Source organism: Nycticebus coucang, chromosome 8 (assembly GCF_027406575.1).
Source record: "Nycticebus coucang isolate mNycCou1 chromosome 8, mNycCou1.pri, whole genome shotgun sequence".
Taxonomy (NCBI): Eukaryota; Metazoa; Chordata; class Mammalia; order Primates; family Lorisidae; genus Nycticebus; species Nycticebus coucang.
The window spans coordinates 101,976,380-101,993,709 of record NC_069787.1 but is presented as its reverse complement, the minus strand read 5'-3'; the positions used below and the strand labels follow the sequence as shown (position 1 = coordinate 101,993,709).

The window sequence follows — 17,330 nt, the reverse complement described above, 5'->3', positions numbered from 1 at the left end:
AGGACTACCAATTAAGGGAACTAAGTAAAGCATTATTAGAATTGTACTTGTCACTTAGTATTGCTTCTCTGCTGACAGCTATACATTTCGATTCATGACTATATAGTAATAATGAACTCCAACACAATGACACAGACACTGTCCTCATGGGGCTTATTTTCTAGTGTCAGACAACATTACAATAAGCAGATAAATACACCATGTCAGCAATGATGAAACTCTGACAATAAAAACAGCAGGTGGGGGACAGTGTGATGAAGTGGTGAAGGGAGATTTCTTGGAGGAGAGGCCATCTGGACAGAGACATGACTGGTGAGATGGGAATCATGCCAATAGCTACAGGGAGTATTCCCTGGGCCAGGGGACTAGCCAGTGCAAAGGCCCTGGGGTGGGGATGTGCTTGGTGCATTTGAGGACAATCACAGAAGTAGCATGGCTGCCAGGATAATGATCAAGAGGTGGGAGGGTGTGCTAGAGATTAGAAAAGCAGTGGAGGAGGCAGACTACACAGGTGCTGGCCGCAGAGTGCCAGGAATTCTATTCTCAGCGAGATTTTACTCTAAGGAGGATGCTGAGCAGAGGAATGATATGCTCAGACCTTTTAAGTCCCACTCCAGCTCCCTTGTAGAAGACGGACTGGAAAGGGTTAAGGGTATAAGAAGGCTACGTCAGTTATCCAGGTCAGAGGCAGTGGTGGCTTGGGCCAGGGTGGCGGCGGTGGGGGAGATGAGAAGAGGCATATTCTGAATGTATTTTAACATCTCAGAATAGAATGAACAGTCTTTTTACAGACATTATGTCGCTAGCTTCTCGCCACAACTCTATGAGGCATGATTTTCCCCCATTTTAACAGTAAGAAAACTGAGGTACAGAGAGACACAGGCTTGTCTGTGGTCACTTAGTCACTCACCATGGAGGGTCAGCACACAGGTGTGCACACCAGGCAGCAACACACCAGGGGGTTCCCTGTCCCAGTGGCTTCCTGAGGACATGGCTCTGATTTGCTAGAACTTGCTTATGCCACAGCTCAAAGGGCCAACATCGGGTCCTGCCTCTGGGGCAGGTCCCTGCAGGCAGCATCAGAAGGAGCAGAGAGGTGCATTGCTTTCCATTTCAGTGGAGGTCAGTACAGAACTCTGAATTTCCTTTTACTAACAAACTCTATATTGCAAAGTACTGTCTTAGGCATGTTTGTGCATCCCTTAAAGAATTCCTCTTTTCCCAGCAAGCTATCAGGTGGGAACTGCTATCTTCAGTTTACATATGAGGAAACTATAGCTTGGAGAGATGAAGTAACTGGCCTAACACATGTGGCTGGCGAGTGGTGGTCCTGAGACTGGAGTATAGCTCTGGTGGGTTCCAAGGCTCAGCCTCAACACTCTTCCACCAAGGCAGAGGCACATAAGGAAAAACAGCACAGATGGCTGCAAATGCACTGGATGGGGGCACGTGGAAACCCTCATGGGGGCAGGGAGCTCCCGTTCCTGCTCCGTCTCAGCAGCTTCCCTGAAGAGATCAAACCGCCGTGGTTCCAGAACTGCGCTGGGCAAGTCTGCACGTGCTGCTCATCAGGGTGTGGGACACGCTGGGCCCATACTCAGGCAATTCTCTTAATCATAACAGTTAGTAACAAGAAGAAATGATTAGTCACAACAAGGAGGGACCCTGCTGAGAGGGATTTCGGGAGCATCAAAGAGCCTTGCATTACACATTTCACCCAACACCAGTGTTTGTAGAAAATACTTTTGTTTCTCCTGCTTCAATGGAACTAATTGTCTAAGAGAAAGCAGGTGGATTCTACTTTCTGAGAAAAGAGACGGCTCCTCTACCTGGCCTGAGCAGAAGTCTGAGAGTCTAGCTTTCATTGGGACTAAAGAAGCTCTTAGAAAATAGCGGAGGCCTCTGCAGACTGAAAGGCAGCATATCTCAGTGGAATGTGCTTACAGGACTTAAGTCATTGTCCATGTGGGGGTGGGACAGAAAGCTGAATCTTCCACCTGTGGCCCAAAGTGAGGCCAAAGAGAGTGATGCTTTGATATGCTCCTGTCCTAGAGACTGCCTAGGGACACTCCAAGTCAAGAAGAATTATAGGCTATGTCCTTCTACAAACAGAGCTTTTGAGATCCCCTTCCAAACCGCTGGAATGAGGCCTCACAAGGCTTCTGGAATGATGAAAGATGCACTTGACTCGCAAAGAGAAAACTGGGGCTAAGGCCCAGCTTTGCCACAGCGTGACTGTAAGTAGTCACTGATCATTCACTAATTCTTGACATTTCAATACATCTACATTTACTGAGACCCTCCTGTGTGCTGTGCTGGGTGAGAGGTTATGAAAAGTTCACTGATGACTACCCTGGGGAGACAACGGCCTGCAAGGGAGGTGTGCGCCTGTGTAACAGGCACACCGGCTGCTGAGTGACAAGGCTGCAGGTGCCTGAGCCTAGAGGCGGCCAGCCGTCATGCTGTGGGGACTTGGAGGAGGCACCACCCTCTTCACACTCATGGGGGAATCGAATGACAGAACGTACATTGGAGCATTCAAGGAACCTCAGGGTATACTACATGCACAGGGACTGCCTGGTATAGTTACGCAGGAATCCCTGTCCCTCTTCTCACCTTCTGAAGTAAAACAGACCCAAGTGAACACCTGTGCAATGAACAGAGATATTATATTGAGCACTTGACCTGAAGGGCCTCTGATGCAGAAAACACATCTTCCTGCCTGGGGCTCCTGAGGCCCCAAGCAGAGCTCCTGTACAGGAGCTCCCAGGCCTCTAGTGGGCCCCCTGGCCTAGGCCCTGCTCATGGCACCTGTGACCCAGAACATCATGAGGAAAGGACTCCTATGGGTCTTACTGCTGACCAATCAGTACACTAGGCCATGCCCTGCCAGGGTATGTTCCAGGGGACCTCCTGAGGCAACAGCCTAAGCCAGTTACAGTCCTCTTGAAGTTAAAGGTCTTTGAGACACTTCAGTCAACAAAAGCATAGATCTTACTGGGCAGGGCCATGTGTTCTGGATGCTGTTTCTAACTGATGCCCTCAGGCTCTGAACCATCCCAAATCACGTGTCTGATTGAGTATATCCTGACACAGCCCAGAGCTCAGAAATTCTCTCCAACTAGATGTAAGTGTGGACACTGAACTCCAAATAGAAATTTGCTATACAGCTTAAGATCTGTAGTTATACAGCCACTGAACCAAGGTCCAATAGGTGAAAGCTGCATGTGAACGAAGCCTTACAGGTGAAGCATCTCAGCCAGTCTCAGGAGTGCAGAACCTGCTGGTCCCACATGGTACACAGCCTACTGTAAACTCTCAGATGCTAGGCACTGCCACAGGAAGTTTAGGGGCCTTCTAATGTATCTTTAAAAAGAAAATACCCATCTGGACCAGATTGGATGAGTCCCTGCTGAATGCAGGGAGCAGGGATTGGTGGAAGGTGAGATGAGGCCCCCAGGCTACTACATGATCAGGATTCCTATCTCCCCACCATCCCCTGAGGGAAGTTGGTACCCACAGAGGAGTCCCGCATCTCCACAGTTCATCAGAAATGACCAAGAAAGGAACCTCCTCCCTAGATGACAGAATTGTTTTAGTTGCCATAATTCTCCATCTTTTTTTAGAGACTAGATCAGAATGGCATCAAAATAACAGCAGGGAAGGGACTATGGGTTAAATATTCATGGATTATTCATTTCATTGTCCTGGGGAATACAAAAAACAATCTTCTAGCTACTGGCTCATGCAGTGCTAAAAGAGATGCGTGCTCCTCTCTCCAGGTACACAGAAGAGGCCCTGGTTCCATGGACAACAATTCAAGGTCAAGGAAACAAAAAGAGAAATTGAAAAAGGTAGTTCCACTTCCCAGGGCATTCTAGATCACCCAAAAATCAAGTCCTGATGCTGGCACTTCATAGACACACTAATTCTAGAATGCAAAGGAACTCTGAGGTCAGTGTGTCCCTGGTTGGAATTCCCTCTACAGTCCCAACCCGCTGGCCAGCCTCTGTGAGTCCTCCGGTGGGGATTACTCCCCCTTCAGAGGGTCATTTCTTAGTAATTATAACCTGCTTGAAAATATGGTGAAAAAACACATCTATTCACAATAGCCACAAAAATCCATAAAATACCTAGGATGAAACCTCTCAAGGCCTGTGTAATACCTGTATGAAGACGACTCTAAAACTTTCCTGAAAGGCATGAAAGGAGACTTGAATACCATGTGCTTGGATGGAATAAAGAATATCAAAAAGAAGAACCATCCCCAGGGTAATCCAAGGATTCAAGGCAATCCTAATTACGTAGGATTGTTTAATGAAATATGTCAGACTGGCTCTAAGGTTCATCTTGAAGTAAAAAATAAATGGTAAGGAGTGGGCTAAACATCGTGAATAAATAATGTGCAGACATGGAATTCACCATTCACTGAGAGATAACAGCAAGCCGTCAGATAACCATCTCTGGATCAGTTTAGAATTGGTGCCATGACAGACAAACCAATCAATGGGAAAGGTTAATGACAGGTATGTAAACGCATTTGGTATGTGAAAAAAGAAGCATCTCGCTAAAAGGTGGACAATTCAGGGGAAGTTGATGGGATGTTATTTTTAATAAGATAAACAAGAATACTGATGTCATGTCTTATATAAAATAAATTCCAGATGGAGGAAGGAATTAAACAAACAGTATACAGAGAATTAAAAGAAAATATAAGAAAGTGTTTTCATACCTTACAGTAGGAAGAACAGAAATCAAATCCAGGCAAAAAGTCAAGACAAAAATTCCCAAAACCAGAAAGGAAAAGATGGGCAGATTTGAATTCAAAAAATGAAAAACCTCAATATGACAAAAAAAAGTACCCATAAGTAGAGTTAATAAGAGGCGGACTGAAGGGAAGAATGTCACATTTTACTCATGGGCATTTAGAAATCATTTTTTAAAAATAGAGAAAGGGCAAGGGCTATAAACAGACAATTCCCAGAAGACAAAATAAATTGGTCAATAAACATACGAAAAATATACTCGCTTAGAATACAGGGAACAGTAATCCAAATTTCTAGGAGGTCTGTCGGATTGGCACAAATTACAAGTGTTGCCAGCATCTAGTTGGGCCAGTATGTGGAGTCGCAAGACAGACGCTGCTGCAGAGCAGGGGGCTGGGCCAGTCCTTGGGGACAGCACTGCGGTGGCATCAACTGGTTCTCAGTGTGCACACCCAGCACCCCACACACTTCTAGGGAAACGCTTTTTCCTGGCAGTATTACCGTTTGTATTAACAAAATCCTCGGCAGAGAGGCAAGACAGCTGCGGCCTCTCCTATCCATCCAATTCTCCTTTCTTTCTTTCTCCATTTCACAGAAGACACCTTCCCAGCAACCTTGTATAGAAAGCACATGGCAAGTTCTAACCAACAAAACGTGATCTCTGCCCAACTCACCTGAGCTGCCACCGTTTGTTTGGTGCCAGGCAGTCTGAGGGAGGTAGACTGGCACTGAGGGTAAAGAGCAGGAGCCCTGAATGTGGTTGGACAAAACATGGGCTTTGCCACGCACAAAGGTGTGAACTTGGGCGGGTCACTCGGCATCCTCACCTGCACATTGGGGATAATGGTAGTGCCTATCTGATGTTCTAGGAGGGTAACTGGGAAAAGCTTAGCACAGAGTCTAAACTGTGGCAACACCTTAGTAAATGCCAGTTGTGTTGGGGAGGTGTGCACATGTTCCCCATCAATCAGCTGTGGCCACGTGGTGGAGTGCCATCGCATGCAGCACAGTGAGGGTGGACATACAGCCCCAGAGGCCTTGGTGCTTCACAGCCGGTCCTGTGCAGAGGGGGTTGGGCATGCCATGGCTAATACCACAGAGTCACAATGCATGCTTTGTCCCTGGACATGGGCACAAGTCTGCCCTTCACTCATAAGGAGAGCCCATTCTCACCTGGTGTGCAATTTTCCTTTATTGGCTGCAGACAACAATTGCTTTGCGAGAAGTGGTTCTCCATCACCACTCTCTGTGTACCAGCAGGGCAGGGCTTGACCATGGCTTCCCACTGACCTCCCAAGTATCCCCCATGGCCACTTACCTTCTGTGCACCTCTGGACCAGTAGAGCCAACATCATGCTTCATGTCACTACCTAGCTCCCGCAAGATCAGTCCAGACAGCTTAGTTAAGCATCCTCTATTGCTGTTTCCAGAGTGACCCAGAGGTGCTGCTCAAAAGGTTACCTCAAGCATCTCCTGCAAGTCTAAGCCCATAGCTACAGAGAGGGCAGCAAGCCATTACTACCATGGCCCCAACCCTCTGCTCTCCAGAATGCGGAGGCAGGATAAAGTGACCCTTGTGCACAATCAGCCTCTGGTCCTCTACCCTCTAGCCTCGGTGAGATAAGCCACTCTTCCTCATGTGGCTCTAGTGCTAGAACACTCTTTCTTGAGTGGGCTGGAGGTGGTCTCTGGCACAGGCTGGAAGGAATCCTGGGCCTTTTGCAGATTGTCTTTGGACTTCAGCCTGATCTTTATATTCAGTCATTAATGATTATTTACACGTTGGAAAGTCCAGCCTTTAAGCTGATATCCAATCCCGTATCACAACAGTTCTCAGGTGTCTGGCCCAGCTCTGGCACTTTCCAGCCAATTGTGTAGAAAACCTCTCAAATGACCAGACACACAGTTTCTAAATAAATCATACAAAGTGCTAGCTTTCAAGTCTTATGGTTTACATAATCCAGAAAGCCCAAACTGACTGTGAGACCCATTCAGTCCACTTTGCCCAACTTTCCACATAATGCAGCTCTCTTAGCAGACAACACCAGCACCTCTCTGTACACTTCCAGTTATGGAGTGATCAGTTATCCCTCAGGCAGCCCAGTTCTTTTTGGACATCATTCAGAATCTACCTTTTCACTAAGTTGAAAGTGGCTTCCTTCTAAATCCATGATGAAAGTCAAAGACTGGGGTCCCTGCTCTTTGTCACACACAGTGGAGCCATCAGTGACATCTGTGGGTCTCTGGCTCTAGCTTCAGGCAGCATCCACATGTAGCACCAAACCAGGGAATCTGGAAGCCACAGCCCTATTAGAGAAAGGCTGGCTGGTATCAGGTTTCTAACAGGGCAGCTGAAATGTTAGGAACTAAAGGAGGGTGTGGGACCCTCTCAGGAACAGCAGGGACCATATTGGTCTAGGATAGCGGTTCTCAACCTATGACCCATAGGAACTGTATTTAAGGGCTGCAGCACTAGGAAGATTGAAAACCACTGGTCTGGGAGGTGGTAGAGGCTGCCAGCTCAGGTGTGGAGACAGACTTTGAGAAGAATACTGATGAAAGGTGGGCATGGAGCCAGAGGCCCCACCCCACGTTCAGTGTAGATTCGGAACCTGGCTTCTGGATAGGGTCAATGGTCATCAAGGGGGTACAGTGGTCAATACAGGTTCCAGGTCTGACTGGCAGTGGTGATCTTGCAAAGCAATCACCAAGAGGATGCTGGCAAGAGGCCCAGGAGTGAGCTGCATCCCAAACCCCACTGTGAAGCCTGGGCTTTCTTGCTTCCAAATTGGATAAGTATCTGGTGCTGCGTTATCACTGATGGGAGAAGGGTGACTAGGAGCACCTCCTGTGAGGATCTGGGGATCAATATAGTACACATATGTTACACCCAGATTTGTAATCACACTGTGATTGGAAGAGAGAATCTAGCCAGCCTATGAGGGCTCTCCAGGAGGACTTGATCTAAGATGCACATTTTTCCTACATTTTTATTGTTTTCTGTTTTAGACCACATAATTTAGAGATCAAAGATGCCCCCCTTAGATGTTATATATAGTCATAATGACCAAAAAAAATGATGGTATATTAAGAATTCAGCATATGTCTAATGTTGAGTTAGGTACTTTACCTTCATTTCACAGTGGACATAATAATAAACAACCTTCTCACCTCTTGGAAAAGAAACAGATTTAGGGACATTGGGTAACCTAACCAATGCAGATTAGAGATAGAGGCAAGAGTCCACCTTGGTCTTCTACTTGATTCCAACACAGAGGTTTCACCTTTTGGCTGGGTTGGGCACCTACCATGTAAGGTCACAGAGCCCGTAAAAGAAAAAAAAAAAAATTGTCCAGTGTCAAAGAGCGTCGGGTCCAGTGAACAGGTGAGATGCAGCATCTGAATAGCTCTGACCAGTGCAGAATGTTCAGAGAATGCAGAGCAAGGCCTCCCCCTTCCTGGGGAGGAGGCGAGGGTCTGGCAGAGGTCAGAGGACACAGAGCCACACGCTCTGACTCTCTCTACCTCTGAAGCTTAGAACCTGAGCTGTGGCTCCCATTAAGTGCCAGCGTCCATCCCAGACCACTTCTGCCTGGGACCAGAGACTGCAAATCTGACATCAGCACCACTGCCTAAGACCACAGGGCGTACTCACGGCAAGAGAGAACCCTAAAGTCATGGGGTAGACAGTTTCGTTCTGATGTTTAAATAAAAAAGAGAGTAGATGAATACATAAAATCCTCAATCCCCTCCTACTTCTGGAATTTTACAAATAAATTCTTGTTTTATGAACCTCAAGGAGAGTGACGAGCACCAGCTTGGGTTCTCTAAGGGTAAGTCAGGCCGGCAGACGTCGTTTCTTTTTCTGAAAGCGCATTAGCCTGCAGAGAAAAGGAGTATAGAGAGTACACCTGGATTTCCACAAGAGAAACTTTTAAAAGTACATAAATTCTTGTGTACTGAAGGAAGAAATGTGAACTAAATGGTAACACCAGTGCTTAGATCTTAGCTGCTTTGAAAATAACATCAAAGCAGGGTAGAGAACTCTGAAAACAGTAATAAAACAGCTTACCATTACTGAATGCTTCCTGCATGCCAAACGTTGTTCCAAATGGAGTGCTGCATTCAATTTCCCTGCCAATGCAGCGACAGACACCCGGTATCATCCCCATTTTATGGATGAGAAGACGGAGACACATAGAAGCCTTGTCACTTGGCCCACACAGCTGGCAAGTGACAGAGCAGGGCCTGAACCTAGGCACAGCCTCCAGAGCCTGCTTTTATTGTTTCAGGTTAATCGAGGGTACAAAGAATCAGGTTACAATGTTTGCCTTTGGTAGGACAAGTCCCTCTTATAATTGTGCCCTGTCCCCAAGAGGTGAGCCACATACCTTAACATTGTGCCCATTACGTGCGAGCACCACCCCCCATCCCCTCTCCCTGCTCCCTAGTTCCCCTGTCCCCCACTGTGAATTGATCTGAGTTTTTCTCTTATGTTGGGGTGCATCATGTTAGTTTGGAGTACATTGGATTCTTGTGATACTTACTAAGAAGAATGTAAAGTCTTTCAACTCCATCCAGGTAAATACAAAAGATGTAGAGAACTGTACTCTTGACAATGACGCTAATATTGCTCATGTGAAAGATGATAAAGATCGGTATTCAAAGTGATCTATGCATGAAAGAACACTGTGCCTAAATCCAGGAGGCAAAATTCCTGAAGTCACACGTGTAAGTGGGCAGTTTTTCCTGAAGGGATAAACCAAAGCACTGCACATTCAGTGGCCAGCAGGCCTGATAGGAGTCCACAGTCTCGGGGGCTGCAACCAGTGTCCAAGGTCAGACAACTAAGTTTGCAAACTCAGCCTAGAAAAAGTGCCATATACCTCACTGCTGAATATCACTACAGTCACCTCCCAAGTACTCCCCTTGGGAAGCTGTGATGTCAGCACCTAGTCCACCCTTCAAAGCTATTTTGAAACTCTTTTTCTGGAATGGCCATCAGAGCTGTCATTCTACGAGGTCTGACAATTAGGTTCATGAACTCATCCTGGAAAAGTTCTGTCATCACAAATGCTCAGAAAAATACAAGTGGAATGACCACCTCCCAGGGTAGTTGGAGAGAGAAGGCCCATGTTGGAAGGAGTTGGGGTGGAATGCTCTGAATGCTAACAATCTGTGACTCCAAATGCTCTTGGGATGAAACGCTGGAACAGGAACATCAGCATGTGCTCCTGGCGATTAGCTTAAAACTCAGAGCTACACAACTTCTCAAAGGGGTTGTATCCACTTGGGTCATACAACTGTGAAAAGAAATCATAGATTACAGAAGTGTGGAAGTGCATTTACACAGACAACAATGACCCTTTCTGAACCAGCAGAGACAGTTATGAACGGCTTTCGGCTTGCAGTCACACTCTCTCCGTTCTGCACCCAGGTGTGTGAGCCATCTAACCAGCCAGCAGAGCCTGACCCCACATCCAGGCTGGCCCTCTGACTCCTGTGGATCTGTGGCCCTGTCTGAATTTCATCTCAAGGCAAACAGACAACCTCCTTCCTCTTAGAAACATAAACGACGCATTCTGAATGTGCAACATGGATCACATACCAGGGTAAAATGAAGCCGCCCCTTTACCTTAGACTAGGACACACCGTGTACCTTTTACTAGCACCCCAATGAGCTAATGTGAGGAAAGTGGCCCTTCATATGTCACAAGCCCTGGATTAACACAGATAAACACTCTTGAAAACGTTGACTTTTAAAAAGTATTTAAAACCATCCCCTAAGTGTAGACACACAGACAAGCAAGCAGTGCCAATTCACAGCCCTGAACTCTGTCCCAGGTGGCATGCATGTTGCTCTGGGTGGGGTCCTGCCCTACGGGCCGCAGGGCCCCTCCCCACAGCCGCAGCCTCAGGTTTCTTCTTGGCCTGATTTCTGCTGCAGCGCTGGAGGCAGCAGCTGCGTAGTGAGCCCCATCAGCATTCGGACCAGCAGACCTGCACTCACCTGAACTCAGGTGAATGGTGCCTCCCAGTTACTTTCCTTTTGCCTCAGTTTCTCCCTCAGCCTTCCCTGAGTCCACTCCAGCCAGGCTGTGCTCCCTGGTTTCCTTTTGCTTCTTTCTCCCGTGACTGCTCCCAGCCCCAGCCAAGACTGCAGACTGGTGGTCTCCACCCTGCTCTTCCCACCCGAGAGTGAGAATTAAATGGGAAGATACATGGGCAGATGGGGGTTATTCTGAGAACTAGTGAGAACCTCCCTGGAACCACTCCAACACACACGTGCACTCACACATCCACACTGCCACCACACACCCTCCTCTTCCTCACACTCAAAGGCACAGCCCCTCCCCAGCATCCCAGTCTGGCACAGGAAGTTGATGAGGAGGGTGGCCCTGTGTTTCCAGTCTGTGGGAGTTCATCCAATGTCCTTTGTCCTCAAAACTCATGAAGCTGAGGACAGGGACACATTCTAAAGCAATAGTCTCAAACTTTAGTGGCCCTCAGAGTCACCTCCAGGGCTTGTTAAAACTGATTGCTGGGCTCCACCCCCAGAGTTTCTCACTCATTAGGTCTAAGGAGGGGCTGAGAATTTGTATTCTAGCAACTTCCCAGGTGACGCTGAGATGGCTTGTCCAGGGAATGCATTTCAAAGCACTGTTCTAAATGAAACCACCGGTGGGATCTTGTTTAGCATGAACCATCTCAGCCTGTGCCCATCACCAGTGGGAGAAGCCTTATATAAGCGCTCACATCCTTACAGACTTCTCACACCCCTGGTCTGGTTGCAGAGGATACCCGTGGAGGATGCCTTCTGTTCCCGTCATCCCAAGGCCATCTCCACTCTCTAAGCCCTGTGCCCTCAATCCACCCAGCTTTCCTGAAAAGATCAGGGTCTGGCTCTGGGCATGTCACATTCCTGGGTAGTCCATCCAAGGGGCATGTGCCACAGGGACACCTGCTGAGCTTTGACAGTTGGGGTGAAAGAAGGGAACAACTGCCAGCCACTTAAAAGAAGAAGCACAAACTTAAAAAAAGAAGCCTGAGTACAAAGAGATGGGAGCAGGTTCTTAGCCTTCTCCATAAGAGTCAGTCACCACCATCACCACTACCATCCACATCATTCTAAGAGCTCCCAAATTTTAGTGCTGAGGTTGTGGGTGGCACTGGAGTCAGACAGACTTGGGTCTTCATCCTGGAACTTCACTTATATTATGTGATTTAATTTTCACAATCACCTAATTCGGGTTCCATCATATCTCCTAATTTGACTTTCTGATGAGAAAGCTCGCGTTTTCTAAATAGCGCTCACTTCAGCAGCACATATACTAAAGTTGGACAATGCAGAGAAAATTAGCATGGCCCCTGCTCAAGGATGATATGCAAATTTGTGAAGTTTTCCATATTTTTTGTGTTTACCTGGATACTTTACTTTCTTTGTAAAGTATCTCAACAGTGGGGAAAAAAGTATCCAATGTACTCAATACTAATATGAAACCAATATATAAACAACCACAGGCCCACAGGAAAGAAAAAACACAAGTATAGTCTAGTCAGGGGGAGGGGAGAGGAAGCGGGAAGGAGTGGGAGGGAGGGTGATTGGCGGGATCTCACTTAATGTGCACAATGTGAGGGTGTTCAGTGCACCCCCTGGGTGAAGGGCTCAACTACAACGTGAACTTTACCTTAGAAATGAAAACAATGTAACCTAAACATTTGTACCCTCATATGAATCTGAAACAAACAAAAATACTAATAATTGTAAAAAGGCTAACTAACTCGCCCAGGTCATGCCATCAGGATTCAAGGCCAAAGCCTCTGCTCTGACCACCTGGCTGGCCTGCCTCTCTGTCAGGAAGAAGGAAGGTCAGGGATTTCCTCTTAGGGGAACTTCAAAGGGCCAGCTGGCCTGGTGCCTCTTCATCCAAGGGCTTGGCAGGTGGCCCAGGGGACACAGTGACCTCTGGAGCCCCTTCTTCATTCCATTGCTATGATCAAAACTGCGGAGGAAAACTCATTCCATTTCAAGAAGAAATAAAGGAAACGAGACAAGCACTAGCTTGCCTCTGTGATCCATCAAAATTTTTCTCACGTGGATGACAGAAAAAGGGGGTTTTGTGGTCAGAAATGTAACAAGGTAATTATTTTCACACCTGTCCTTCTGCATAGTTTTTCACAGACAGCAATTTTATAAGGCATAATTATCTATTTTCACCTGCTTCATAAATTGCTCCTTTCCATTTCGTCCGCCAGTAAACTAGAAATTATTTAAAACAGGAGCCCAACCAAGCATCGAGGTGCTGGGCTCCGCACTGCCATCCTCGTGTGCTCCAGGCTGCCCCCTCTGGCCTGCTGACCCTGGCATGTTCCCCTTGCCATCTGGCCCTCCTATGGAAGGAAGTATGTCTCACCATGAGGCGTCACTGAGCTCCTGCTACCTGAGAATGGAAACCAGCCTTGTTGTGGCCATGGCTCCTGCCCAGCACCTTGGTCCCTCTCATTCAGGAGGAGCGGCTCTGTAGTTCTCCAATGCCCGGTCTGTGCCTGCCTCCCTCCTTCTCCCCAGCATCCTGGCCACAAGGAAGTCCCTGCTCATTTATTTTCACCAGGATCTTTCTACCACGGTGACCGTGGGATTTAGGGACCAAAGTGGATTCTGCTGTGATGCTCAGGGCTGGCATCAAGCCTGGGCTCCCCCCGACAACGTCACTTTGATTTTCAGATATTTAGCATCCTCTCCTGCTGGAAGCTTCACTATCTGCTATGATCTTCACACTTTCCAGAGATGGAACCAAAGCGAGTTCTAACATCGATTGAGAATTTACTATGAACTGGGCACTGTGCCAAAGGCTCAATAATACTATTTGCCTTAATCCTCCTAACAGCTCAGAAAGGCATACATTCTTATGAGGCGGTGAAGATAAAATGATAGAATGTGAGGAAGTTAAAAAATTAGACCAAAGTCGCAGAGAAGGTAAGAAGCAGTCAAGATTCAAACGTTTTTTAAAATTTCAGATTAATATAAAGGTTGCTGATTAGGTTACATTGTTTGCATTTGTTAGGTAAAGACCAAGCTGAAGTTGGAGCCCTTCACCCAGGTGGTAATGGCACAAAAATAGAGACATAGACATAAGGAACAGAATAGAAAACCTTGAGAGTGGAGTGGCGCCTGTGGCTCAAAGGAGTAGGGCACTAGCCCCATATACCGGAGGTGGTGGGTTCAAAACCAGCCAAGGCAAAAGAAAGAAAGAAAGAAAGAAATCAGCCTCTTCTCACCATCTGATCTTTGATAAACCAAACAAAATTACACACTGGGGAAAAGAATCCCTATTTAATAAATGGTGCTAGGAGAACTGGTTAGCCACGTGGGGGGACCTGCACCTCTCACCACTTACCAAATTCACTCACGATAGATAAAAGATTTAAATCTAAGATACAAAATGATAAAAACTCTAGAAGAAAGCGTGGGGAAAACTCTAGATGATATCTGCCTGGGGAAAGACTTCGTGAAGAGACCTCATTGGCAACTCCAGCCAGCAACAAAAATAAACAAATGGAATCTGATCAAGCTGAAAAACTTCTGCACAGCTTAAGACACAACAATTGAAGAACAATTCAATGAAGTTTGAACAATTCAAACTTTTATTGCTGAAGTGCCAGAGTCCATCTTGCAAGCACTACATGCAATTGGTAATCTGTAAGCATTGCTGGGAGAGTTTAGGGGTGTGATGACTCCCCAGGAAACCAAAGGCCTATGTGCAGTGCCCCAGGGTGGCCACAGGAGAAGGGGACAGTGACTTTTCCTGCGGAAGCCCAGTGAGCCCAAAGCCTAGAGTCAGCTCCTCAGCCCATAACCCTGGCCACCCTTCCCCGCTGGGGGATACACTTCCCCTTGTCCCTTCCCTTCATCTCCTTCCTCTGCTCCCCTCCACTTTGGCATCTCCTCATGGAATGTGCCCCCATTGCCTAGGTGGTCTGTCTTTATTCAGACAGTTTCATCAGCAGAGAGAAGTGAAAGTCACTTGCTATCAGTCTAGCTATTCCCCAAGCTCCCAGTTAGGTTGAATGTGTGTGTGTTGGGGGGGGTCCTTGTACTCAGCTATAGCTCCTCATGCTGGCAAATGAGCAAGTATTGGGCCATTGCTGGGCAAGGGAGCAGACAGACAGGCACTCCTGCAGCAGACCTGGAACTGCAGGCCTCAGAGGAGCAGTGGCAGGGGGGTAAGAAGGGAGAAGGAAGGTAGGTGCCCACAGACAGTAACAGTGATCTGACTGCAGACTCAGAACACAGGGCTCTCAATGCCGCACTTCTCTGACTTCCCCTAGCACCCAGCCCCTCTATCACTGCTTTGAGGTACACTCATATCCCTGCCAAGTCCACTGACAAGATTTAAGGACAAAGCTGGACACATAGGACTGCCAGGGCCTCTCAGAGTTCAAGGGGGACCCCATTTCTCCCAGCAGATTATAAAGAAAATGAAGAAATGTCTAAACAAGGCTACAAAAGGTGTCAGGCATCGTAAATGTTTAGATGGAAAAAATTAACACTTTTAGCACTATAAAAAATACAACAAATATATATGCACTGGCCCCAAGAGATTAATGGATTCATTAAAATATTAATTCTTAGTGTGCAATCAGTTTTCATGGACTTTTTCAATATTGTCAGTGAATGAGGTGATGACTGTTGATACAATCTCATTTAAAGAAAACTACAACAAGCTCAACCCGAGGCCCTTCCAGACTTTGAGTCCTCAGCTCTTGAACTCTCTTGATGCTGCCTCCCTCTCCCATGACCATAGAACCTGGGCTCTGAGATGCCCACTGCCCTGTACATTTTAGGAAGACAGCTCTTCTTCTTTACCTGGGTACCCACAGCACCCAGGCAGGATGTGACTGGTTCCAGCTGGGATGGCAGAGGACTGAATTTGCAATGTTCATGAGCACCTATGTCCTCCCCACGCTGACCAACCTCTCTCAGGTTGGGCTGGACCTGCAGGGGCCCTCAAGACCACAGTGCAGGGCTGTACCCTACCTCAACAGCTCCAGACATGTTCTTTGTATCTGGAAAATTATTTACTGTGGTGATGTGAGATGCCTTTTTAAGAGAACAGATGGCACCTCCAATTAGAATGCCTTAATAGGAAACCCTAATGAGATTATAAAAGACAACAAATTGACTTTTTCATACAGTACTTTCCTGGCACATGATAAATCAAATATATAATGAGGTTCAATAAAATAATAGGTTTATTTACATTTGTGTTGTATGTGTCCCCTCACCAAGCATCTGCCCCTGCAGGCCAAGGCAGGGAGTTGGACAATGCATCTGTGAGCTGCTCTTGGGTCTGGCCACCACAGCCATGTGTGACTTTGATTTAGCTATTTCTGGTCTGACCCTTGCACTCTATGTCTGTGGGTATAAGAGCACAGGGGATAGGGATGGTTGTGGTGACACACAAAGGCAAATCTCCCAATCACTCCCACTCTGGGTAAGATGGGGAAACTGTGGGTGAGGAAGGTGCTCCTAACCCCAGAACTAGCTAGTCAGGATGGAAAAGCCTATGAGGTCCGATTTTAATGAAGGTAGGATATGGGTAGTAGAGCAGAGAGAGGATTTAGGAGACTGGAAGCTTTAGGATGGTGCAATTTTTTCCAGGAATTGGTCTTTATTGGTTCCCGTGCATTAGATCAGGTGGCTGGAAGAGAAGCCTTTGGAGATAGATAGGAGGGGTGCCATGGCCAGGAGGACAGATCCGTACCAGCATTCTGAGCATTTGGTCATTGGTGACCTTTTCCAGAGACTGGATAAACTTACAAGGTGTGACTGCTGAGGTAGGAAGCTAGGGGTGCCAGGCTCTTATTTTCATGAATTCATCTGTAGAAGGAGCAGAACTAGAAGGGCATGTCTTCAGGAGGGAAGCAGTGATACGCTAAGAACATGCTATGGCAACCATGTGGACTGGTCCTTGGTCTGGACATCCAGGCAGCAGTCATTCAGCATCCTTAAGTGACTTATTAAGAAGTACATTACACAATGCTTTTTAGCCTCATGGAAGATCCCCAAGGAACCTCAGAAATCAGTGGAGGAGATACCATAGCACAAATATTGCAAACCAATACAGCCTCTATGAAAAGAGGTATGGAGAATTCTCAAAGAGCTAAAAGCAGACTTCCGTTTGATCCCATAATCCCATTACTAGGTATGTAATCAGAAGTAAAAAAATCATTTTACCATAAGAACATTTGTAGTAGAATGTTTATTACAGCTTACTTTACAATTGGTAAGATGTGGAATCAACCCAAGTGCCCATCAACCCATGAATGAATTAATAAACTGTAGTATATGTAGGCCATGGAATACTATTCAGCCATAAAAAGCATGGAGACTTTACATCTTTTGTATTAACCTGGATGGAGTTGAAGAATATTCTTCTTAGTAAAGTACTGCAGGTATCCAAGGTACTCAATACTAATATGAAACTAGTAGATGAACAACGACATGCCCTCAAGAGGGAAAAACACAATTAAATTCAAGTGGGGGGGGAGAGAGATTGGTAA

General features: G+C 46.7%; 1 protein-coding gene and 1 non-coding gene across 3 annotated transcripts in view; one reads left to right on the top strand and one right to left on the bottom strand.

Annotated features, from left to right (window-relative positions):
- The window catches only part of EPHB1 (EPH receptor B1), a 449,583-nt gene that overhangs the window by 136,081 nt on the left and 296,172 nt on the right, over nucleotides 1-17,330 (bottom strand). The gene's annotated exons all lie outside the window — the stretch shown is intronic.
- LOC128592907 (U6 spliceosomal RNA) lies at nucleotides 12,074-12,179 on the top strand. The gene has a single exon (XR_008382118.1). It is a non-coding gene; the product is annotated as a U6 spliceosomal RNA (small nuclear RNA).